General features: G+C 37.6%; 1 protein-coding gene and 1 long non-coding RNA gene across 3 annotated transcripts in view; one reads left to right on the top strand and one right to left on the bottom strand.

Annotated features, from left to right (window-relative positions):
* Positions 1-27,475, top strand: part of CRADD (CARD and death domain containing adaptor protein) — a 76,213-nt gene that overhangs the window by 10,889 nt on the left and 37,849 nt on the right. The gene's annotated exons all lie outside the window — the stretch shown is intronic.
* On the bottom strand, positions 12,387-20,343 carry LOC110469356 (uncharacterized). Its single transcript, XR_002465231.3, has 3 exons — positions 17,301-20,343; positions 14,083-14,166; positions 12,387-12,628 (listed from the first exon to the last, which is right to left on the bottom strand). It is a non-coding gene; the product is annotated as an uncharacterized LOC110469356 (long non-coding RNA).

Here is a 27,475-nt window from a genome sequence, read left to right on the forward strand (position 1 = left end):
CAGAATTCTGTATTCATACATTCATATAGATGTAGATGAGCATCATATCAGGGATGCAGCAGCATGCAAATAATTTTTTTGTTTGTTTTTTTTTTTTTCGCTCTGATTATTTAAGTATCTTTATTTCCCGGAGTTTACAGTACTGTTTCTCATCTTGGAGTATGTCCATTCCAAATGGTTTACAGAGTTCACTACCTGTAGTTTTCCATTAGACAAAATGTCTTCTCTGTCAATATTTCTCCTCAACTTGCACCACAATATGATAAAATCATGCCCATGTTTTATATTTCCAAAAACATGCATAGATGCAATCCTGTATGATTTTTGAGATCTTTTGTTAGTTGTTTCCAACTTCCCACAGTTGGTCTTGTTTGCAGCCATTGAAGAAGCTTTGTACAGATAGTGATAATTGTTTTTTTTGGCAGACTGGAAACTTTCTTGTAAGGACTTGATCCTGCAGCTTGGTAAAGCCACTTGTAAGCATAAAAAAGGAAGATGCAGTTGTTATTTTTGCATTATGTCAACAATATAGGTATCCTGTCAATACTAGTTAATGGCTCTTGTGGCCCATAGACACATGCTAATATGTGTTCCAAAGTAACTGAGAAGACTTTCTGCTTAATATTGTCTAGGCTTATTTTTATTAATTTTTTTCTTGATTAACGTTCTGTTTCAGAGCTGACTAGCTTCTCTTTTAACGTCTTCACAGCTGTAGCATCACCTTCACACCTTGTAGCATCATCTGAAAATATTTAATTTTTGTATTTTTATTGCATAGGAAAATCTGTTTTCTTTCATAAATTAAGTCTGTACATGCTATTTAAAAACCAACCAAGCTGACAACACATTCACCTTATCTGGGTTGTGGAGGCTGCATAACCTCCCAAAGTCATTAAAAATTCTAAGTAGTATCTCTCAGTAAAAGTCTTGACTCCCGTGAAGTCAGAGGCCAGACTCCTGTTGACCAGAGAAGGACAAAGGCCTTGCCACTGATGACTAAAATGTTCTCTCTGGTGAAAGAATGGGTGCTATGCGGTCTTCCTTGCACTGACATGGTAGCATGACTTGACCTTCAGAGAAAAATAACTTCCACATCTGGAAAGCTATTACTAGTTTAGACTCCACACTCTTTTTGCCTGTCAACTGAGAATATCAGCAGTGGTGTGACTTAATTCTCGCCAGGAAATGTCACTTGTATGGCAAAGGTCAGGAGGTTCCTCTAGGATGCAGTTAATTACACATGGTTAGTGCATCTTGAAGCCCTCCCTGCACTGCCATATGCAACTAAGTTTTCATTCCATATCTGTTTACAGTTATATATTTGTTTATGTGAAGGAGAAGTAAAGTACTCAAATATCTCTCATTACCTCTAAGTGATACAGTTTCTTTTTTTAGAAGATTTATTGTTTTTGTATACAAGATTTTTAAAGCAAATTTTTATCTACTTGGCAATTGTGTAAATAGAAAACCAATCTTGTTGCTTCTTTTTCCCATTAGGCCATTGTTCCAGTATAATGTCAGAGTTTTGTTTTTTCTTCCTGTTCTTGCTTTTTCTGTGAATAAAGTTGTTGATGCTAATTAATGTCCCTTGTGCTCCTCAGACACACAGTAACACATGCTCCAAAGTAACTGAGAAAACTTGTAACTAAGTAATTCATTCTTGCAGATGAGAAAACCTCATATCTTGATGTTTTGGAAAGGAGTTGTACATGTGTTTTGACAATCTTTGCTGCTGAAAACTGAAGTGAAGCTTCGGTGTTCCTTCCAATTTATATTTAGAGAAGGACCTAATTTGATTTATGCTATAAGGTTTGTATGTGTAGGAAATAAGCATTAATGCACTGGATCAAGGTAAATAAATCCATATTAGTACACCACTTTTTCTGTCAGCCTTCTTAATGTTACTGTTTCATCACTTTGCCTGAGATTTTCAAAAGTACTCATCGTTAACACAAGCTCACTCAACCCTTCTCCTGTCAAGGTCAAGGGTAAGCTCCCTTTGGCTTTAAAGAAAGCAATTTTAGTCCTGTGCATATGCTTTGAAGAGTCTTAGATTTCATTTGTAGTTAATGATATGTCAAATTTTTTAACAAACAGCCTGTTTCGGTTTTTGATTTTTCTAATAAAATATGTGCTAGGAATGAGTAAAAGGACTTCATCAGGTAAAGGGCTGACTAAGCCTCATGCCAGCCCCAGAGATCTCTGGCTGTCTCTGGTGGCAGGTAGGCTCCCTCCACAGGCAGGTGGTGCTGCCTTTAAGCAGGGGCATAGAAGTTCTCGGCAAAGTAACCACTGAGAAAAAAAAGCCAGAATGAAAAGGAAAGCAGGTACTTTTTAGTATATCTATGCAAAAAATATATTTATTTAACTATGATCTTATTCCCTGTAGATGATGACTTTGTTTGCTTAGCTTTTGAAAGTGACGTGTTCTTTATTCATACCCCTCTTCCATTTAATTAAAAAGTAATTTATTTCCCTGTGATCCAGGTCTGCTACATCCCACATAAGATTAGTTTAATATTAATATTCTGGACCAGCAATTGCTGCAGTTAGGGTGGCAAAATGCTCTTATATCATTCCCTTGGTTAATGTGCTCATGGTGGATCTGTTGAGTACATCTGCAAGGTGCTTGTTTTAAAAGCAACTTCAGGTTATAGCTAGAAATGCTATCCAGCTGTTTGCAGTAGAAATGAACTTAGGATTCTCAGGGCATTCCTCTTGCAGGCGCCTGGATTCTAAATGGGGAGCCCTAAATCATTCCCCAGCAAGCTGCTGATTGTGCTTTCAGCCAGGTGCCCAGCACTGCAGCTCTTGCTGTTGGAGTGCCCAGACACTTCGGAAGCTGCTCTGGGCAGGTCCCAGGTTGTCTGTCAGCTATGCCAAGCAGTGCAGTGCCTCTCTCATCACTGCTGGTGGGATGCATGGCCAGGCCTTTCTCCAGCAATTTCACCCATGGCACTGAATCCTGCGGGCATTTGCAGCACACATCTGGCAGACAGGGCTGCACTCCTGCCAGCTCTTCACATGATATAGTGTAATGTTGGTATCACCCCACAGTGTAACAGGTAGGATACCTCCTTGTGACTTAATGTCCTAGACACTTCCCTAATAAGCTCATCTATGGTTAATATAAGCAGTGCCCCCTCAGCTGTGTTTGTAAATATTTTGTGGAGGCATAGCTCATATATTGAATGTTGAGTAAAATAAAGTCCCTTCCAGTAGTTGAATTAACTTTTTTTAAGTCCTAGAAAGAGACAGGGCTTGAGTTCCTCTCCTTTTTTCACTTGGGCTAATTGAGGCAGCTTCTGAGTTGGTGTGCCAGCCTTTGTGAATCCCCTCCTTAATTCCCCTAAGTTTCCTTAGAAATTGTGCATGGATTTCAGCAAAATAATTTGGACCTGTTGTGGGATAAAGGGATTGAAGATAAACCTGTGTCTCTGCCTTGCACCTGAATGGAGTAGAATTGACCCTGTAACTGAGTCTTGCTTGCATTTATCATTGTTTATGTTTCATTCATTCTAGTTCTCATACATAGCAATGTTAAATGGATCTTTAAGTTGTTTAACCGAGTGCAACACTCCTTTTCCTATGCAGAGGGTAGATACACACACTTCACTTGTTTCTGTAAAGTTACTTGTATTAGAGATTGTGCAGCTTCCAGTATGACAAAGGGGTGAACTATAGAAGAAGAAATGAGTAATACCTGTTTAGCACCAAAGTCTCTTGTTTGTTAAAAGGCTGTTACCATGCTTCTGTTGAGATAAGATAAAGTTGTCCAGCTCCTGGCATGGGCGTTACGTTGATCTGATACCTTGCGCAAGACAAAATCCTGAAAGGAGCGCTTCAGTCTCCAGAAGGCAATAGTCATCTTGCATGCTGTCCATATTCCAGTTAGTGGAAGCATGTGCACTGCTAAAATTTAATGGGAATAGCTAATTTAAGAGATCTGAGTTAATATATTTTTATTGTCAGACTCAACTTGCAAACATTTGTTTGTGTGACTGTATACTTGTTAGCATGCTTATTGGCCTCAGTTGGATTACTTGCTCCAAGTTTACTTTAATTATCCACAGGATTGGGCTATAATGTGTATATAAACAGAGTCTGTAGGAGTGAAACCAACTGTGTTTCCACTGAAGGAAACACAGGGAGTCCAGGGGAATATTACAGGGTTGTATGTGTCATGTTTGGGTTCTGTAAGCATTTTTCTTTTGTTTTGCTATTTTCCACCTCCAGTAGTGTGAAGAATAAATATCAAGCCATTTAGAGAAAAAGTATGGTACCTTTCTATTCAGACTAATATAATAAAAACTTGGAGTGTAAACTCTGCTGTTCACTTGAGTGTCTAGTAGACTAGTGTTCTGGTCTACTGCATGACAAGGTGTTTTCCTGGCTAATGCTGATCAGAGACATTCCTAGTGAGATTAAATGTGCACTCCAGTGTTCATTTTGCCATTGGTATGTGCACCCTTTTACAAAATTCTTGGCATACCAGGCTCTGGTTTGGAGAATTTCTCCCTGGTTTTTTGTTTGTTTGTTTGTTTTTTGTTTTTGTTTTTGTTTTTTTTTCCCACAAAGCCAGATATGAAGAGAACTGTGATTTACTGCCTTGAATTTATGATTTAACAGCTTTTGCTTTCGCTGCTCAGTAGCTCATATACTTGCTGAAATTCCTTCTGTATCAGAGTATTTTTTGTGTCTGATTAAAAAGACATTGTTCTGGGGTTTCCTTCTCTTCTTTTTTATGCACAAATACATTGTTTCTTCCACTTCTAAAGTCCTCTGACAACTGCTGAAATTACTTAGGGACTTAAAGAAAAATAAGCAATAGTAATCCCATGATTTTCTCTGTAAGTCTTCTGTGTTTAAATTACCTGTGTTAGGAAAGACAGAACTAGCTTTTTGCTTTTGTGTGAAAGCCTTTTACATAGGTCTTAGATTGTGTGTATTTGTTAGTGTTTATCTCTCATAATAGTGCCCCTCAAGACAAAGTACACTAACTACATCTTGGTTTTTCAACTTCAGCACGCTTTTGTTAAATATGATCAGATATTGGGTAACTTTTGTCTGTAAATCTTCAGAGTTCTAAGTTGAAGAAATATATAGACTGTCCATGTCTTGATACTGCTTTCATGCCAACTGATTGTTCCTGGTAGGGTTGTGAATTTATTTGTGCAATCATAATTCCTAGCACTTCTTGTACTAAATAATATGCTGCCTACTTAAAATTGCAAACCCTACCATTTATGTGCATACAGACAAACACTATTTTTTGTGTGATCCTAAACTCATAGGTTTATTCCAGGACAGTTGTCAGCAATATATCCAGACAAGCCTAGAGCTCTTCAGACTTCATCACTGTCTTGCATTACTGCCTGTGGGTTAATTATGAACTCTTTCCACACATGGCTGGAAAATACTAGAAGTCCTGGAATTTGGGATCTAATAATTTTAATTAATTAATTAATCAATCCTGGAGCATCAAAGTGAGCACAGAGTCCCAAAGTATGCCTGTTCTTTGGGAAGAGGGAGTAGTAAGAGATTCTGTACTTCCAGGCATTAATTACCCTTCTGATTTGGCACCAGCTAACATTTGTACACCTCTCGGATATGTACCAATAAACAAAATCCTTTTTTCCTGTTCTGTGCTGTAAGTGTAGCTTTTTGCTTTTATTATGGCTCAGTTCCTGTTGACTCTACAAGCTGTTTCCACAAGCCTTTTTCTTCCCATAAAGCTATCACTATTTAGTTACTCAGACTCCTAATTTAATCTTGGGCATTTATATCATCATGTTAAAAATGAAGAGCTACTCTGAATAGATTTGGTCCTGTGCTTTATTGAGTAAACTAATATGGGAGCAGGATATAAAATCCTATACCCCGTACATGGATGCCCCTTTTACATTAATGCCCCCTTTACATGAATTCTTAAGAGCCTCCTTTCTCCTTACTCGATTCCAATCATGCCTGCACCACAACTTTTGAGCCTTTTCCCCATCCTAGAGATTTTTCATTCTCAGTTTACTATTTTCCTGTTCATAACCATTTTATATATGAGTCAACATTATAATATGTTGATTTAATTCTGGCATGCAAAGCACATTGGTCATACATACCAGAGAAAAGCTTAATGTAATTTCTGTGAGTAAAATTACTGTCATGGTATTGCATCTTTAATGATCTAAAAGCAAAATTATTAATTGGATGTTTCCCTAGGATTGCATGTTCTTCCTTCATAAGGGTATTTGGAGTGAGTACATTATGAGTTCATATGCTTTCTTACCACCTTCTGAGTCCAGTGGTATCACAAGGTTAAGAAAAAGTCACCAGTACATAGAATATATAAAGTATGAAGAGCTGTCTGCTTTGCTTCACCATGGGGTACTGCTGTGAGTTATTTACATGGTTATTAGGAAATAACATTGAAATGGGACACTGTGCTTCAGGTTTTGGATATTATTTCTTCCTTGTGGGAAAAACTGTCAATACCAAAATGACTCTGAAGTAACCTACAAAAGTGTTCATCTTTCTTTTGCAGAGGTGACATTCAAAGCTTGCCGAGATGATATTTTATCTTTTCCAGGATGTTAGATGCAAATTCTAATGTACTGTTACAGTTACTGCTTTTTTCTTACATCATTGCAGCTGTGTAGCAATACTCACTGATTCTTGACCACAGCTGATGGGTTTACTCCTCATATTATGCTTTACAGATTTCCTCATCTTGGTTTTAAAGAAAGGGCTTTCTCAAGATGGAATCCTAATCCCATCCCATTCCATCCCATCCCTCTATAAGCTGCATTACAAATTTACCAGTGTTTTTTGCCTTACCTTGGAGTTGTAGGGATGTGTAAGGCTTTGATTATTTTTCCCCACCTGTAGGATCTATTATATTATTTATAATATTCCTTCCCCTATAGTAGACTTGCAGTTGCTCAGAAATCTTTCTTAACCCATCAGGTCTTACCTATAAAAAGAGAGATGCTTGAGGTTTTGTTCAGCAATTCTGTGGTATAACCACTGGGATGAGAGTGAAAGGACAGCCATGCTGGGTCTGTTTTAATTAATACATCCATGGTGTCAAGGAACCTATTGTTAACCTTTGCCAGGCTCTGTCAAGATGAATATGCAAAGTGCCATGAGAAGGAAGCTGGACTGGGGAAATCCTAACAGTGTGATAGGACCTCTTTCCACTCCATTTTACTGTCCTGTCTCCAGACAGAGAAAAATGGCATCAGAGATGCTGTGTTTGAAACTCCCCTTTGGCCCTCTGTTCTTACATTTTTTGAACATCTTGACCCTCAAGCCTCTCTTTTACCTTGATAGTCATATGCAGTAATTTTCTTGGTTTCCCCACATCTAGCCCTCTGATGCCTGTCCCAGGTAGAAAATCCAGTCAGAACAGTGGTCTAGGAATGGATAAGTTGAGAGTGAGCATTTAATCCCAGTGTTTTTAGTGACTGCCTTTTTTGGCATAGGTTTTACTACTCAGTTTGATTTTTTCATTTGACTGGAGGTAGCTAATAAAAAAATCTGTCTTTTAACATCACAGTCATAATTATTTTGATGCAAAGTGATAATTCAGCATGTATGTGAACAAAATGCATATGCCGCATCTGGAACACCAAAATTAACCACCTCAGATGTAGAGGCAGAGGACAATCACTTAAAACAAGGTATGATTAAGGATTAAGATATGGGAAATGTGCTATTACAAAGTTTTCCCCAACCATTTCAGATTTATAAAATAAATATGGGCATCTGCAGACAATGCCAGAAAACATGTAGCGATTTGACAGAACTGCAACTGATTCTACACTTATTTTTGCCTACAGGTTATGAGGAAGTGATGAAAGGTATTCTCAGCTTTGAGCGGGTCACCCTACTTTGGTAGCTTGAATTCAGAATGTATATACATACCTAAGTAGTTTATTTCCTATGGAAAAGGAATATATTTTAGTAACTGAAATTAGGCTATTCAAGAGAATTGATGCTGCTGGCAGACTATAATCCTTTTACCTTGTGGTGTACTAAGGCTGGCTGGTGAACCTTTGACCATGGGAAGAAAAACAGCTGAATCTGTTGCTATTCCTGGTGTTTTCTAAAGGGGAAATCTGCATTAAGTGAGTGATATTCAGTACTGAAGAAAGGTAAATGGCTTGTCTTTAGAATTGTTTTACATCACTTACTTTTTTCTCTCTGTACAAGTTGGGTGTTTTGCTTTAGGCAGCACCCTGGTGAGCATAGTCTTGCACTTGAACAAGCAGTACATAGCAGCTGGAGCTTTTTCCTGGTACAGAAAGTGTGTGTCTGTTACATTTATACTGTAAAATGCAGCAGAATTTAATTTCAGGGTAGTTTTCTTCATTACTAAATCCAGAGGAAAAGCTTAAGTTTGTCTGTTGTCTGCAGCTATTTTGTACAGTTTCAGTTAAAGCTCAATAATTGGTGTGGAGTCATTACAAAGTCTTGAAATGGAACTTTAAAGAATCTTTCTTGTTTGAAGATAAAGCCAGTCATAACTCTTCTGCAAGTTGAAGATTTAAGTTTTGCGTTGTTTTTATTGCTGTGTTTTTTTCTGAGCCCAAATGAACCATTTCAAAGAAAGATTACGGAAAAGGTGCTCTTTTTGTTGCAAGGCTGCCTTTTTGTTGCCCTTTTTTTTTCTGCTTTTGTTCTTACTATGGTGGAAAAGGTAAATTGTAATCTGTAAAGGAAAATAGTGAAGGACCTTTGGATGGTGTAATGAAAAATCTTTTAATTTGCTAATAATTTATTTAAATTGTTGTAAAGAACCTTGCCTATGGAGTAGAAGTCACTGCAGCACCTGCTGGCTTTTATTATATATATCTTAAAATGAAGGTGCTAGTTTTCAGGTCTACTCTGTGGCCTGGCCTAAGGAACATATAGGGGAAATCTGAACTTTAGACTAGTTAGTGTTAGGTAACATCTCAGAGTAGAAATCTCTCACATTCCCATCAAGCACTGGAACTAGAGAAGGAGCTCTTGTTAAAGGAACATAGCTGTCAGGCATCTCAAAGACTAGCAATGATGTATTTTTTTATCAAGTACATAAATAAAAACCTTGAAAGCTTTGATCTTGTGTAAGCACTTTACTGTTAGGCTTTGAAGCTTTTACAGTAGTTAGTGTTCTAAAATCATAAATGAAAATACAGCTGACTGCTACAATAGTAAAGATCATGATGTTTCAGAGGATGGGCTTTCCAAAGATTTGAATTTTTCTCGCAAAGCACCTCTTGCTGCTGGAGAGGAGTTTAACACCAGGGTGAAACCCAGGTATTCATAACTTACCACGGAATCTTTGTTAACTACAGCACAGGTTTAAAGCTTTCAGAAGATTGTGATCAACACCTTCTATTGCATTTGGAAAAGAGGAAACTAATGCAACATATACATTGTCATTCAGCTGAGCTCATGGTTTCAGTAGCTGCTTAAACCTCCACTTTCTTTACTCAACCTGTTGTTGATTTGTTGGTATATTGCACATAATCTAAAGCTTTTGTCTTTCCCTCTTCCTCTGGGACTGAGATAAGATTTGCAGCTGGTAACGTCTGGTGTTCTCATGTTCTGTCTTGAATTGGCTACTAAAACTGACAGTGCATAATTGATGTTTCAGGAATAGTTGCTCTTTTAAAGGGTTTCAGTTTGCTCTGTCAACAAGCACCATTGCTGCTTTATGCTATTTTTTCAGTATTTCTGATCCAACTGATTTATGACAGTTGAATTTTCCAAACTAATCTATAGTTTATATAGTTTAATCATGTCCAGGTCACAATGACTATCCATAAATGTTGTTTGAAAAAGGAATTTCTGCTTTTAAGTCAAGAGCAAAAAACTATGTAAAAAAGTTCATTGTTTGCTCTGTTCCCACGGGTGGCTGAGATGGGTTGCAGTCACACATGCCATCTTATTGTTCTCCTCCTAAAAATCTTACCAAAAATGGGATTTAAATGATTGCTCACATGACAATTGTGCCTGCAGAAGAGAGATTTAAATGCGGAACTCTGGTCTCGATCTGGACCATGAATAAATTTTGTCTGGGTGCCAAACCAGGATCCCAAAAATCAGCTTTCTACTGAGGCAGTGCATAAGACCAGTTGCCTTTCTTCCTGGCATGTCTTGAAGGGGTATTTGGGACATGCTGCAAGTATGGCACAGGGAACAATGCATGGTTTTACTTTCTAACTCTTGAGGGTTAACATTTTCAAGTCTTTTCTGCCTTTCCTCTTCATGAAGAATGCAGGGCTTTTTCTTCATGAAAACCAGGGGCAGCATGTTTGGCAAAATGATGCCAGGAGATGGGCATTTAGGCAGGTGTTCAACTGAAAGTGTTCTTCCTGTGTAGAAAGAGCTACTGGTGCTGGGTCAGTAGCAAAGGTGAGGGTGGGATGTGGACAACACTTTCTGGAGCTTGTTAGCTCCTTCTTCAGACTGCAGTCTTGCTGCCCCAATTCATTCATCCCTTCTTTGACATGCAGATCTCCATTTGTTTGTGGTAAATGAGTAGGATTTGTATTCTGTATAGGATCTGGTAGCGCTGTGCATTCCTACTTCTTGGCTTTCTCACCCAGGCTTAACTGTGCCTTTTACATCCTGTCTTGCAAGTCACAAGCCATCTCCTGTTTTTGAGTTGTCTCTGAGCCCCCTATGTGGTCTCATCTCCATTTTAGTTTTTTGTTTTGGCTTGATCCAGTTCATTTACCCAAATACCATACATTTCACACTTGTAAAGACTGATTCTGCCACAGTCTGAGGGCACTACACTCCCTTCTTCTTTAAGACTGATGAATTTAGTCCCTGTCCTTATATCACTGTATATGGTCTCTCCAAGGACTTCCTCCTCAAGCATCAAAAAACTATCCTAAGAGCCTTTTGCTTACGTTTGCAGTAAATGACATTTTCAAAGCACTCCCAGATATGTCATCCATCCAAATATTGAGTTGGTTAGTTTAAAGCTTATTGAGAAACATGAAAGAATCCCTGGATTACTGAGTTATGAATAAAACTTCACTCATGAAAAATTCCTTCTCTGCCTTCTTAGGGTTAACAGTTGCATTTTAATTGCGGCTCTTAAGAAACCTTGTTTTAGTATTTAAAACAAAAAAGAAAAGAGGAAAAAGAGGAAGAAAAATCACTTTGTGTGTTGGTGCCCCCTTGGTATCAGTTTGAAGCTGTGTTGGTGCAGGACATAACCCAACAGAGCATTAACTGGGTGGGAGATTGTTTTCTTTAATCATTTACGTGCTGCCTTTTCACTCTCACTATATATTCCCCTTTTAATGTATTTTAAAGATCATTCCATGTAGCATGCCAAGGTGTTGAAACAACTCCCTTGGCCTATTGCACCAGTGACTCCTGTATATTTCTAGCCTATATTTATAGCTCTGATTTTCTGTATCCTGCAGATGTTTGACTGGGGCATGCATCTGAGCCTTGCTGTCTCCATTCACTTCTGTCATCCTTTCAAGGCAGCTCCTTTTCACTTCTAACCTTACTGAATTATCACGGAGAGCTGGAGAGCTGTATTCTGTGTCTGTGTGAGAGTGTGTATATATGTGTGTGTGTGTACAAACACATATATAGAGAGTATATATATACTGTAAGTAGTGAAGTGGTTACTGTTGGCCACAGTGTGCCTGCATTTTTCTTGAACAAGTGTCCTCATAATGCCCAGGGCATTTAAATTACCCACTTTTCTTTGGGGATTATCAGCAGTCCCATTTTAGATGAAAACTCTGATTGAGCTCTGAATGCATATTTATTTGGCTGTTGTTAGCCTAGTCACGATGCTACTGTCTTGAAATAATTTTCCCTTTACACCAAACTGTTAATTTTATCTGTGTGCTTTTTGTTGGGTTTTTTTGAATTGGTTTTTTTTTGTTTGTTTGGGTTTTTTGTTTTTTTTTGTTTTTTTTTTTTTTGTTTTTTTTTTGTTTTTTTTTTTTTTGTGGTTTTTTTTTTTTTTTTTTTTTTTTTTTTTTTTTTTTTTTTTCTTGTGCTGCAATTCACTGAATAGGTGCCTAAACCAGGAAAGCAGAATGATTTGGGAATTTTATTCCCAGTTCTAACGCTGATTTGAAGCATCGCCTTGGGCGAGTGACTGCTGGTCTGCTTTCTCTTACATTTACTGGAGGCAATGATATTCATTTATGCATCTCCTGGAGCTGCTTAGCTGTGGTATGAATGCACAAGGTGGATGGACCCACAGGACCCATGGTAACTAGCTAGAGTGGCTATTGTAGAGTATTTCTTAATCACTTTCCATATATTTTTATTGTCCTTCTCCCAGACCAGATGGATTTGAAAGTTATAGTTCTGAGAAACTGGATTCCTTTGCTCATACTATATGGCTTTTTTTCTCCTTCTTTTTCTCTTTTCTTTTCTTTTCTTTTCTTTTCTTTTCTTTTCTTTTCTTTTCTTTTCTTTTCTTTTCTTTTCTTTTCTTTTCTTTTCTTTTCTTTTCTTTTCTTTTCTTTTCTTTTCTTTTCTTTTCTTTTTTCTTTTCTTATTCAGTATCTAATTTAATAAAGGATTCAATCAGCTGGTATGTGCACTTAGGAAGTGACATAAGGCAGAGACTTCCAGGGATGCCAGGCAAATGAGCCAGCTTTAGGAGAGAGAGAGAATGAGACATTTGTAAAATAAAAGATATCATAGCAGTTAACATAAAAACTACCATCAGGGAGAAATGATCTGTGCTCTTTCTTCATCATGCTAGAATGTGATGGTGTTTCAGACCTCATTACTTCTCTACTTCAGTGGAGGATTAATGCTTTATGACAGGTGGCATGTTTGATGACATCTGTTTTCCCCAGATTAAAAAAAAAAAGAAAAGAAAATCCACCTGCTTCTCCTTTCATTTGGGGCCTGCAAAGGGTTAAGGACTTTGAATGCAGACATATATGGTGCTGTATTGATATTATGTACTTTGTAATAGAAAACAGAACTTTCCAGGTCAAATATCAATAACATTCTATAAGCCTTTCTAGGAAAATATAATTAAAACCATTCAAAGCTGTTTCCCATAACTGAATTTACTGTGTTTTATTGATTTCAGTCCCACATCTACAACGGGATATTATTATTGACTTTTAGAGCTCTGCCTTTTTAAAAAATACAGAAAACACAAAATCAGGTGGTCGTATTCCTTTTATTAGAAATCTTGTCCTTCTTTCTCCCTGAAGCAGGGATCATATTGAATTGTTTGAACAAGAAAATGGTGGGGTAGACCTTCAGCTGGTTTAAATTGTCATAGTCCCACTGAAAGCAGCTAAATAAGTGGGCCATCAATCTGTGAAAATCTGTCCATGTTCTCTATTTAAGCCATTTATTCCTTTGCACCCAAGGCTATCAGTTACAGCACTATCTCTGGCTTTATTGTCAAGCTTTATTGACTTGTTTTCATATTTTGTACTGTGAGTAGGATTTAGACTAGGAACACTGAATTGCATAAATATTTCAGACAGAAAGAATTTTCTTTTCTAATTCTGTCACTCCCTCTTCTCAAAGCAAATATTTTGTCATATCATCCACATTTAAATCAGGAGTATATTCCTCCAAGCATATTATTTGCAAAATAAATATATTTTGTATATTTGGTAAGTTCTTAAAACCTATTTGTTAGCACAGCCTATTTATAAAAAGAAAAGCACAATAGTCTAAAAAATGTGAATGTTTATATAAAATAGCTGATACTGTACCATATTCACTAATCATATTTATTTTGAAGATTTTTACTAAATATATAGCCTGTCTGTGTTTTATACATAAATCTGTAAGTGGAATATATTTTTAGCTATAAATATTAAAAATATGGAACTGTTTCTGCAAATATTACAAAAGCCTAAGAAAAATCCTTTCTAAGACTAGTTTTATTGTTGTTGTTGTGGGTAGCTTGGCACTTAGGTTAATCACAAAATATCTGATCAATATTTAAGATTTTTTAAGAAGTCAAACGTATGCAGATGTCTAAAGTACACGTGTATGCACAACTACCCACGTGTATATCTATATAAAGAATAAGTGGATGTAGAAACTTACAAAGATTTTAAAATAACTTACTTCCATAAAGTTCAATATGCTTGTGTAATATTGGTCTGACTTTCCTGAAATCCATAGTTCCCAGAAGTTTATAGGGATTGCATTCTAGAAGAGAGGGAAGAATTCAGACAGTTTCCTTTCTATTTGAATTGCGACTGAGAGTACCTAGATTTAACATTAACTTCCTTTAAAAACATTCAGACATGGATATTTATTGGTTGTGACAGCCTGGCATACTTTTAGTCCATTAATGGCTTTTTCTAATGCAGTTGGGACTTAGTTGTTATAATAAGGAGCACCCCTCATGTCCCAAGGCAGACAGTGGCAGTACTTTGAAATATCTGATGGTCAGTGGGAAATGTATTCTGAAGGAGATGAAGTAAAAGAAAATAAATCTGAAAGTGTTAAGAGCTGAACAGGCATACTGTGTATTGAACAACAAAAATAATTTTTTTTTTTTCTGCTTCAGCAAGTACTTAGTTACTTTATAATAAACTTAATACATACATGTGCAGTTGGGAGACAGAAAGACTTCTGTATGAACCATAATTATTCCTTCTGCTCTCAAAATTACTATAATTCTGTGCCTGAGTTTTAAAATTGCGTTCAAAAGATAATATGAGCTGTTGTCCTTGTTGCAGTTTGATCTGAATACTCAACTAGGAATCCATTTTGGTGAATAGTATCTTAATTTATTTTGCAGGTCATTTTTAAGTCACCTGAAAATTGCAGGCAAGTCTGAGCCATAATTTTTGTATTTAATTTTTTGAAAAATATCATAGTATTTCAGTTGGAAATGCAGAAAATTTTGCACTTGAAGTATTTGTTTAATACTGTAATAACTGTGTATTTGGTTGTCTATATTTTCTGCTCATTATATTAGAAACTACATTCGTATGTAAGAAGAACCAGAATAAATAATTTAAAAATCTGTAGAGTTCTGGCATCATTTTCATTAGTTAGTCCATGTCATTTATATTTTCTTCCTGTCTAGCTTAAAAAGGGCTCGGCAGTTTGATTTTAGATTGATGCATGTCCTTTTTTAAAAAAGGTGGTGGTAGTTGTCAAGAGGAATGTATAGGTTTTTTGTGGACTGTCCTGTTGTTCTCTTACCTTTAAACAAAACTGCTTATAAACACTCCAGAACAGACTGGACAGTGGCTATAGATTTTCAGTCACATAACTCCCTCTTTTTCAAATCTGATAGTGCTGTGCTGTCCTGAGCCATCTCAAAAAGGATTATTTACGGGCATTATGGCATCATTTAAAAAAATGATACTACATTAAAAGTTCACTGTTTTAGCTTACAGGTGGCATGAGGAAGATGAAACCAAATAGATGCATATTATTAAAAGACAACAGGAAAAACAATCTGATCCTGAACTGCATCATTTGTTTTCACTGCAACTTCCCTTTGTCTCCCATTTTTCATATAGCCCATGAATACTTAGAAAAAGACATAAAACTAAATCAAATTTTTACACACATATGTAAATTTGGCAGAGTCAATTACTTGTCTAGGCCTGCCACTTTTATATTTTTAGCTCTGATCATACTTGCCATGTGAGAAGCATCACTGCAGTATGCAGAGAAATTGTAATTGCAGTAACATATGCAATAGAATATTTTTTTCCAGCTTAAATTGGTTATTCTCTTTATCTTTAGAATTATTGTGAAATGCTGTGATTTTATTATCAGGCCTCTTGAGGTAGTTAGAATATTGTGTAATACTTCTATGAGTTCAGAAACCAGACTTTACTGTATAAGAGTGGTTAATGCATATGGATACACCCCCAAAGTTTCCAGTAACAATTACATTCCAAGAAAGGTGCTAAATATATTGCTACCAAGAATCTCCTGGTTTTTTCCCTCCCTCAATCTTTGATGTAATTTTGGAGAGCCAAGAATTCTCACTTCACCTACTTAAAACTTTTAAACATGAAATAAAAATTTGCTTTAGATTTTTATCCTATCCAGGAAGCCTGATCCAGTAGCTATCACCTGGCAAAAATTCACGCTGTATTAAATGCAAGTGTTCCTTGTCAGGACTGCAGGCATAGGGCTGCAGTTATAGTCAGCCGTTTGTGGTGAAATTATTCAGAGTCCACACGAGGCTGCTGATGTTGTTATTCTAGCTGAAAACTTCACTACAAAGGCAAAAGCCCTTGAAAATAAAATTAGCAAGATCACTTGTTCACATTTTATAATTCAGAGATGTAAACTGGTTGGTAGTATTAGTATTAATGTTTGTTTTAAATTAGAGATGTGTTAACCTTTTAAGGTTGTGGATTTTTGGGGAAACAAGTTCTTCATGTCATTTTTTTATATGGCCAAAGCAAAAGCTGTAAATGGATTTAAAATCATAACATACTTCTTTAGATCAGCGTTATATTTACTACACAGTTTCTGCCCATGTTACTTTACAAAGTGAGAGCAGATGATAATTGGGGTAGTTTGCAGGCAATAACAACCTGCATTTTCTCACAGGAGCCTTACCAACAGTGTGACATAAGGAAGGTAAAAGCAAATTGAATTAGAAAAACAGCAAACATTGTGTTTTATAACCCAAAATAAAATTCTTCAGCAGCAACTAGTCCTGTAATGTAATCCAATCTGTTTTAATACTGAGATTTTTCCAAGAAAGCAGGAAACAGTAAAGGGTAAGGCTTTCAAACCTCTGCTGTTTCGTTTACAGATCCCTTGTGTTAATTTAATGCTTCTAGGGAACTGGGGCTCTTTCTTTTTTCTCAGAATCCCTTCTCTAGGAAATACTGAGTGGTGTGGTGCTGAGAAAGAGTCATGGTTTACAACAGATAAGCCAAAAGACCTGGCTTCAAATTCCACGCTTCTCTGAGAAAACAAAACACTCCAATGCATGCTTCTCTCTAAAACGGATGATTTCTTGCTAACAGGCTACAGAAAATTTACTTTAGAAGTTCCTTAGCAGACAACATCTTGGGCCTTGACATTTTTCCCCTTCTTCTATCCCTCCAGTGCATGCACCAGCATCTAGCAGTTCTGTGCAGTCAGGGTTTTTAAGCATAAAATATAAATATTTACAGCTATTACTTTTGGAGCATTACCCTGAAAGTTTTACTGGCACAAAATTCACAGTCCTGCTGGTGTAACTCTGCCAACTGCAACCCCAGCAGATGCAACATTCCCTTCCTGTACTCTGCCAGTGCATTTCCCCCATGCTTAAAACACCCCCTCTTTTTCCCCAAACCAGAGATACCCACCTGGATAACTGGATTTTGAAGCTAAAACTGATTTTGTCTGGAAAAAACAGAATGAGTTGCTTGCAAAAACCGAGCCTGGCTGATGTCAGCCGTGTGCGTTAGCAGCCCAGCTGCTGCAGCTTTCGGAGATGCCTGGGCAATGCGTGTTTTGGCCTCTCGCCGTTCCTTTTCCTTATTTTGCTGGTTCAAAAGAAGGGCTCGCAGTGTGATTTCTGAAATTACAACAACCCTGGCTTCTGGGGTTTTGTTGTCAGCGAGTTTTGTGGTGTAAGTTCGGAGGTTTGAGTGAGGCTGTGGGGTGCCCCATGGAGGGTGTCAGTAAGCAGCCCCCACTGCCAGGCCCACGTGTGCTTGGGGAAGAACAGCTGCCACGAGCAATTAGGAGGAGACATCTGGAAAGGGACCACTAGGGACGCGTCTGTGGGACCACTCCTGGTCCTCAGAAGGACAGGAAGAACAATATGTGGGGAGAAGGAATAAAGGAGGTACAGCAGAAAGGAGTAGCTGCCTAACCCCAGCTGCCTGTGCTGCCTGTCCTCCAGCAGACTGAGGGTGATAGAAAACAAGGGAAATTCAGGCTAGGAAGAAGCTAATCTCCTCTTTCCCCCACCAATATCTGAATCAGTAATTAGAATTTTATTTTAATTGGCAGTGAAATGAATTATGTAAAATTCCTAGAGCTGGGACTGTTTTGCTTGTGAGAGAAAGATAAAAGCAAAGATTAACAGCATGCTTTATAGCCAGCAGGCTCTTCTGTCTTTTTGTCTGTAGCATGGCATGAGATTCTCAGGAATTTTGTTCTTGTGGTGCAGAACACCCTGATAGACTAATACGTTTCCTATGGTCATTGATTTTTTCATTACTATGTAAAGGCAGGGAGAATATTCAAGGCTGAGCTGTATCTTCTCCCAGGCCCAGGGTAGGCCAAAAGGCTCTCAGATTCACATGGTGGGAGCAGACGTTTGGCCAAAGGGAAGAACATTGCCCTTTATCATAGGTTCTTGGTCCCCATCCCACTGTTGGTGCCAGACAGCTTAGAAAAGGAAGTTTAGCAAGCACTTGTAGGTGTGCCATCAAGAATCCTGTTGCAAGCCAGGGCAGATGCAGCTCCCCTGAAGTTATTTTCATGGTTTAGACCTTATGGTTGTGAAATTAAATGGTAGTTCATGGGATTAGCACCAGAGTGAGATGTTGTGTCACTCCAGAGATTTCCCAAGATCAAGGAAGTATTTTGAGAATCTTCTTCAGGTTATTCCCATATAAGCAAAGGGAAAGAAGTCTCAATGCTGCAGTAGATAAAACACTGCCCTGATTTTTTTCCTAAACCTTTCCTGAGTTTTGATGTAGAAGGGAGAGCTCTCCATCTTTTCATCAGCAGGTTCAGTTTACACTTGCAATGTCCATTATGTGAACTAATATTGAGGAACACCAGAAGAGAAAAAACCACAAGGAAATTCCAGTCTTAGAGGGTATAACATGCTGAATACTGTACTGATGCAATTTGTAGCAGTTTTAGAGCTTAAATTTTCCTATGGCAAAGGAGCTTGAATCCTGCAAAGTATTCTTGATAATGTAAAAATATCACCCCTACCAATTATGGCAACAAACTTTGGAAAACAAATCAGCTAATCAAAAGCTTGTAAAATAAGCTTCCTCTTCTGCCTCTCCTATTTCCAGATTTTTATTTTGTTTAGTCGTTTTTTGTGTAAGCCCCTCAAGGCTGGCAGTATTTTACAAAGTTATCACTGATTTATACTAAACCATGTGTTGACCTTTTGGAAAAGCATATTGTGTGTCTTTTTTTTTGTGTGTGTGTGAACAGACTTGGAGAATACAAACATAAAAATGACAGAATCATAGAATAACCATTGGGTTGGAAGGGACCTTATAGATCATCTCATTCCAACCCCTCTGCCATGGGAGCTCATGGGATACCTTTCACTAGACCAAGTTGTTCAGAGCACTATACAATCTGGCCCTGAACACTTCCAGGAATGGGGCATCCACAATTTTCTGGGCAACGGTTCCAGTGCCTCACTACCCTCTAAGTAAACAATTTCTTCCTAACAAATAAATGTTAGGAAGGGTGTTTGCATGTAAACATCTTAAATCTAAATCTGCCCTTTTTCAGTGTAAAACCTTTCCCCCTTGTTCTGTCAGTATGTATCCTAGTCAAAAGTTCCTCTCCAGCTCTCTTGTAGCCCCCTTTAGGTACTGGAAGGTGCTATAAGGTCTTCAGCAAGCCTTCTTTTCTGCAGACTGAACAGTCCTAGCTCTCAGCCTGTCTTCATACAATTCCAGCCCTGTGATGATCTTTAAGGCTCTTCTGTGGACTCATTCCAGAAGATCTAAGGATGGTTATATGAAGGCAGACAAGGTCCATCTGTCTCAGCAACTTGTTTCCAATTAGGATTGTAGCCCAATGGCTGAGGGAAAACTGCTAGAAGACCTGTCCATAGCAGTAGGTATCTGCCATGCTTTTCCTGGAGGCTGGAACTTGGAAGCTACATGAGCTGCAGTTTGTATCTTGGTGCTGCATTGCCTTTCATGATTTTTTTCTCTCGCTTAATTTGAGAACATGCTTGTTGTAATCTGGTGCCTGGAGATTGTGATAGATTTAACTTTTGACCTGCTTTCCCATTGAGTTGCATTTGATGCACTTCAGTTCCTCAAACATGGTTGACTTAAAAGAGAGAGATTGGTATTCTCTCACCAAGGATGCAGCCTGTGGTGACTGAATTTTCAAAGGCAAATTCCAATTGTACAAAGAGCTGTATGCAGGAAGACCCTTTCTCTTTAGTCTTTGTCTCCTCTTCATTCACCAACACTCTTCCTAGGTTCAGGAGACCTAAGTGAACATTTTTGCTTTTAGGATTGGATCTGTAAAGTCAGGAATGCTTCTGATAAAGCATAATGACATGTGACTACCTGAAGCTGTCAGTTTGGTGTTATTTACATAAAGCCTTGCACAAAGACCTGAAGTATTTCCTTTGTTTGTCATGCATTGCACATTTGGCCTGTGTGCAATGCATGACAAACCAACTTCATATGCAAAAAGGCAATGTCTATCTGTCTGTTTCCCTTGTATAAAATAGTCCCCACAGTGTTACTGTGAGTGGCTGCTTTCTGATTTGCACAACTATAAGCATTGTTTGTTTCTTTTCTGCATGGGATTAATCTGCACTGTTCATGTAACCATTGAGCAGTAACCTAAAATGTTGTGAATGTTGTGTAACATGGGCAGTCTTCCAGATCTATCGAAAGAGCTGCTTCATCTCTTCACTGGATTTTTTGGCAGAAGGGAGATAATAAAACTCTGCTCTCTGCATACCAGCTAGGTACAATGTGTCCTGCATCATGTTAAATAGGGTTTATTAATTCATAGCTGCTGGGCTTTTTAAAATGAAGATGAAATTTTGTAGGTGTTCAATTCACAGGAAGTAGAATAGATTTCCTTATATGTTGCAAAAATAATAATAAGCAAGAGAATTATGAAAGGCCTTCCATGACAAAATATGGACTAAAAAAAAAATCAACCTTTATGTTAATATGGTAATATTTGTTTTTCACATAAACTTCTTCAGACATGCAGCAAGGTTTTCTGCTTACACTGTAATCCTCGGGGTTTATCCCATTTCCTTTTGTTATGTTGGTGGGAGGTACAGAAGTTGTATAAAACAAGCATTCAAAGGGATGTCTTAAAATAAAGAGTATATTCTATGAAAAGATATTAAAAATGAAGTACATAATGTACATTTTATTTTTTACTTGCATCTTAAAAGTGTGACTAATCTGGACCTTTGAACTTGAAGACTGGCAGTTATTTATATGAGAGTTTTGTGACTGACCATGTGCAGAGTGGTTATAGTTGCCCTGTCTTCCATTTATATATTATTCATTTACAAGCCAGAGCTTTGACATTTCAGGTTGATATAGAAAGGTTGACTTCTGCTGTGGTTGGATTCCAAGTTGTAGTGTGATTTTACTTGTAAAAGCACTGCTCAGTCTGTTGCTAGAAGCCAGCACAGTGGGAATAAAACGGCAGAGCCAAAGTCATCCTGCATGATCGATTTGCTGGTCACAGCAACATGAGAAATGTAATATGAGAACCAGCCCTGATGTTCTCAACAGTCGCCATCTCCAGGTGTGGAGACCTTGATATATATCAGGCAAGGGAAAAGAAGATGATTATTTTACTTTTACAGCTAGCAAATAAAGCAGCAGAATGAATGGCTTCCCTAAAGTTTATGTCAGGTTCAGGAACTGAACTGTTAACTCCCAATCCACTGTCCAAACCACAGATGGTTTTTCCTATCATCAATTTTACCAAAATACATAACTCCAGAATACATTTATTTTAGGCTGTTGCAATAATGCCTCATTTTTATAGTTATCACTGTTCCTAATGAATTTGCTGCTACTTATTTTAATGGGCTTTCAGTGTGCTGGCTAGGATTCCAGGATACTTGTTGTTTTACTTCATAAAAACACCATGTTGTCTTTCAACAGAAAGGTTTTTCTTTTAACAATCCTTTTAAGTACATTTCATGAAATAACAAAGACAGCCATTAAAACACAGTATTGAATAGCTTCTGCCAAGTTTTAGTGAACTTTTTTTTTTCTTTAAATTAGGAATGGAAAACATTTCCTGATCCTTGCATTTGTTCTCTTACTATTCCAGGCAACCTCCTCCTGCTATGCCATTTGCAAAGTGATCAAAATCCTGTTAAGTTCTTTGTCTTCACTGTTGTCATTAAAATTATGTTCCAAAACCTCTGTGCAGTCAGGCTAGAAGCTTTCTTCTAATTTCAGGCTGAATATAATTGTGGCCTGTTTATAGCCACTTGTTCTTAGTTAACACTGTTGTTTTGCTTAAATAGCTCTTTTACCGCCTCTGCAAAATATTTGTGGAAACAAACCTTGTAGCACTCTTAGAAGTCTACCTCTTCCAAGGTTAACCAAGGGTCCTCTTCTTGTCCAGGCAAAGCTTATCTGTTCTTTTGACCACCCTGGCAAACTTGCTCTGCACCAGTTTGAGACCAGTTTCCTCTAATATGAGTAATGAAAAACTTTGCTCAGTGGTCGAGATGAGCTCTTAACTTGTACAGCAGGAGCACCGCAGTGACCTTTGTCTAGCAGAAGTACATCTGATAGACTTCAGCAAAGTCATTGTCTTTCATGATTATATATATATATATATATATATATATATATATATGACTTTATCTGTGTGATTTTATGAGCATCTCTTCAATATTTCCAGCATATGAGTTTATAGCATAAATTTGGCTTTCAGTCCTTCTGTTCATGGTCTTGCTTTTTCAGTTGTAGTTCTGTAGCAATGTCCCAAGACCTCAGATAGTTCTTCCTGTCTGATATCTCCGCAGGCCAGGTGAATATTTAATAAACTATTTTAGTTTAGTTTATCAAACTTGTCCCTTTGAAGTCCTGAGCTTTTATTACAAGTGTTTTGATTGTATCTCTATTTAGTGTAAAAAAAAAAAACAAAAAACAACAACACAAATAATGGTCTGACAACTCATTATTTTTTTAATTCAGTTGTTTTACAGAAAACTTCACTACTCCCAAAATCAACCTTAAGAAAATCCACCATCCTCTTTGTTTAACTGTTTTTAATAAAGAACATAGAATCTCACATCCAGAGATAACTGGGCCCCTCCTGCTACTAGATCCATTTGTTTTGCTATTTCTAACTCAAAATTTATAATGTTGTTTTCTGCTATGAATTGTGTCTTTTGCATGTCAGGTAAAAATTTCTTTGGGGGAAAGGAAGAAGAGATCTCTTTCAAAGGAATTGAGAATCTGCTGCACAGTGCCTTTCTTCTAAAAGGATTTTGTATTATTCATGTTATCCCTTCTTGTCTCATTGCCATTATTCATGTTCAGTTCTTGTCCTCCATTTTTACTTCTTTCTTCACCTTTCCCAAACATAGTTGTGCTCCAATCCTGATTGCATTTTCTGTTATTCCTGCAATATATTGCTTCACATTTAGCATCAGCAATTGAAATTCCATTTTTTCTTCTCTGGTCTATGACCTAAGTATTAGTACACAATCATTTCACTTGTTTCTCACTAACCACATCCATTTCCCGTACTGGATTAGGCATAATCCTGCGTTTCCTCTCAATTACTGCAGTCTATAGTATAGTATTGAATCTGTTGGTTTTTTTTTTTGTGTGTTTTTTTTTTTTGTTTGTTTTTTTTTTTTTTTTTTTTTTTTTTTTTTTGTTTTGTTTTTTTGTTTTTTTTGTTTTTTTTTTACTCACTGACATTCCTTTGCCCACTGCCATATCTTTTAAGGGCAGAATTGTTCAAAAACCTAACTCCAAATTCCATAAACATTTGATACGCCATTCTTATTTGTAGATCCAGTTAGATGACAGGTTATCAGCTGTTAGGGACAACCTCCCATCATGTGTACCTCTTTCCTTAGGTACAAATCTGACTCCTTTGTCTTGCATCTTTTCTACTGTCAGTGGAGCATCCTGCTTGCTCACGTTCCTTTTTTTTCCCCTTTACCATTTTTCTCATATTCCCTTTCCCTCTGCTGCTCATTCTTTGCCTACATGATCACCTTTATTTAGGAGATTTTTCATACAATCATGGAATCATTTAGGTTAGAAAAGACCCTTAAGATCACCAAGTCCAGCCATTAATCCAGTACCATCATGTTCACCACTAAACCATGTCCCTAAGCACCATATCTACATGTTTTTTGAGTACTTCCTGGGATGCTGATTCCACCTTTTTCCTGGGTAGCCTGTTCTGATGCTTTCTTTCAGTGAAGAGATTTTTCAAAACACCCAATCCAAACCTCGTCTGGTGCAATGTGAGGCTGTTTAGTCCTGTTCTTGTTACTTGGGAGAAGAGACCAACGCACACCTGTCTGCAGTCTCCTTCAGGCAGTTGTAGAGGGTGATAAGTTCTCCTCTAAGCCCATTTTGCTCTGGGCTAAATAACCTTAGTTTCCGTAGCTGTTCGTCTTAAGACTTGTGACCTTCAACCTTCATTGCCCTTCTCTGGATGCTCCAGTGCCTCAATGTCTATCCCATAATGAGGGGCTCAGAACTGGACACAATATTTGAGGTGTGGCCTCACAAGTGCTGGGTACAGAGGGAGAATCACTGCCCTGGTTCTGCTGGCCACACTGTTGCTGACACAGGCCAGGATGCTCTTGGCTTTCTTGGTCACCAGGGTGCACACTGGCTCATATTCAGCTGCTGTTGACCAGCACACCCAGGTCCCTTCCTTCTGAGCAGCTTCCCAGTGACTCTTCCCCCAGCCTGTAGTGCTGGATGGGGTTGTTGTGACCCAAGTGTGGCCTTGCCCTATTGAGCCAGCCTGTCCAGATCCCTCTGCAGAGCCTTCCTACCCTCCAGCAGATCAATACTCCTGTCTAACTTGGTGTTTGCAAACTTAGCAAGGGTGCACTGTCCAGGTTAAGTTCTAGGTGGGCTTTGACACTTCTGCATTTCTCCCTGCATAACTTCACGGCATCCATGTAATCCTCCTTAGTTGCTTACCCCCTTCTTCCAAAGGTCATAAACTCTTTTTTTTCCTGAGTTCCAGCCAAAATTCTATTCAGCCAGGCCAGTCATCTTCCCTGCCATCCAGTTGCTGAATTGCTTAATAGAAAGATTTAACACTGGGCAGTTGCACACAGTATAGTAAAAGTTGATAAATTTAATACTGTTTGCTATTGTATTAAATGAACATCTGACTACAGTGCATACCAGAAACCCCCAGCATTGCAGCACTGCAGGAAAGCATTTTAATATTTGACTGCATGTATTAATAAGCTGCAATTTCTAAGAATACTTTCCTGAAAAATGAAGATACTTCTGTAAATTGACTTTTACTGTCTGAAGCTTTCAAAAAGTCTAAGTAATAGATGAGGGCAGCGTAATCCTTTAATATGATTAATTCTAATATGATAAATTCTCATTGGGCATTTGAGCCTGAAGGTGAAGGAAATGTTCAGAATTATTTCTTAACATTCATGCAAATATTCTGCAGTAAGTGGGAAATTATTAAAGGCTATTTGTTGGTGGAGTCACAGTCAGAGCTTTAATTTTTTTTTACTGTAGAATAGGAAAGTTTAAAGCTTTTGAATAATTAGTGGATTATCCTCCCTCCCCAGCAAAATCCACATTAAAAACATATTAAAGTACCTATGAACTATTTCAGTCTGATAGTTGAGTAAGCGACCAAAATTTCTGTTACAATTGCAGGTGTTTCCTGCAGCTGAGTATGAAATTAAGTAAATTTTTATTAAGTTACAGTTGCTATTTGTTGAGCTTTTGCTGTTCCTAGTTTTTTTCTTAAGTTACTGTTTTCCAGGAATTCTGGAACTAAGAAATGTTCTACTCAGAATTTGAAAACATAAAGCCATCAATTCATTGAGTTTATTTTTAAGCATGGAAAGCAGTAAAACAGAGATTTCTAATTTTTTACTCTTTTATCTTTTAAACTGTTTAATATGGTTTAATTACATTTCATGGAGCAAAAACCCCACAAACAGTAATTGCATATATGTTCTTACTACATTAAACAAACACTTCCCTCTGAAAGAGAGTGATTTTACTAACAAAGCAAAAAAAGGAAGGGATAAGTAAATAATTAAAATTGATTTTTTAAAGATAGAGAAATTAGGTAATAGCTTGTTGCCATTTGCTGTTTTTCTTTAAACATACTGGCTTTTTATTCTCACTGGTTCTATGAAAGTAGAAGGTTCCTTCTTTCCTATCATTTTTCTAATTACTTTCTGCATTAAACAAGCCAATCTTTCTCTCATTTTATACTTCCACTTTTCCAGATATTTCCTTAGAAGTATTCTGTCTTTTAGTCCTTTTCTGAAATTTTCATATTCTCTCCACTCTCATTCTTTTTTTCTCAGGGCCTAAGTCCAGTGGTGCTCAGTATTCAGAGGAAACCATGGCAGTATTTGCCTTAAGCTTGCACTTCCTTATCCTGTTCTTAATGAGGAAGTCAATCCCTCTGTCAGTGGCTGGAGGCTGCAAGTAGAGATTTATTATTATTGCCTACTATTTTACAAATTATTTTAAATTAAAAGAAAAAAAAGGAGAGGGAAGGAAACACTAGACTAGTAAATGTGAAACACAAGTAAATATCACATCAGCAGAATTCAAGCTTGTTTTTAGGAACTGAATTTCACTGCTCTGTTATCTCAGAATGTGTGTCTCAGCTGCCAAAACTATCTTGTTGAGTCTTAATACTCAGTGTAACTCTACTTCCCTTTTCAGGATCACAATAATAACTCCTAGGAAAAGCTGAAATAAGTAGCATAGGAAATTAAATGCAGTTTAAGGTAAATAGTCTACTTCCCACGTAATGTAAAACGATACAGCTCCACTAATCCTTCTTGGGATTACAATACTTTATGCCATCTGACAGAAGCGAATAGTGTCTTTGGTGGAAGACTCTGAGCTCAGCTTAATTGAGTGGTCAATCAAGAGTACAAGTGCACTGCCGGTAGGCAGCCAGTGCACAGCAACAAGTGCTTCATTTATTATAGTCCAGGTTTATTTTATGAGTTAGGATTATTGATGTGGGCAAAGAGGGTCTTTTTCAGCAGTATCTAAGGGGAAAGCAGGTCCAAAGCAGACAACAGCTGGTAGTGAAATCAGCTCTCCCATAGCTCTGCAGAAGACTGGTTGTTTCACTCTGCATCAGACCTGGCTCTTGGCAGTTTATCCAGCATGCACAGGCCACTGCTTTAAGCCTGTACCTTGCCTCCCTGAAACAGCCTTCAAAAAGCTAAGACTTGCTGCTTCCCAAAGCAATACCTTCCTACTCCTTTTCCTGGCATGTATCCTGGGACACATTTTACACTTCTTCCATTCAAGGTCCAATATCATAGGATACACTAACTGTGTGTTTTTAGCCAAGCAAATTGTAAGTAAGCAGTGCATAATGCCTGCATTTCTGCATAATACCTTCAGAACCATACACAGGATCTACAACCCATTTGAAGATTTAATGCTTGTTCTTTTAGACTGATGGGCCAGAAAGTTGATCTTTCTGCTGCCTTGCTTTTCTGTTTCCTCACTTGGATTTTCCTGGGTCAAAGCTGTTCCTTTTCTCCAGTGGTATTTTTTCAGTGGATTCTAATGATACAGGCAATATCCTTTTC

This window comes from Lonchura striata, chromosome 1A (assembly GCF_050655825.1).
Source record: "Lonchura striata isolate lonStrDom1 chromosome 1A, ASM5065582v1, whole genome shotgun sequence".
NCBI classification, from domain to species: Eukaryota; Metazoa; Chordata; class Aves; order Passeriformes; family Estrildidae; genus Lonchura; species Lonchura striata.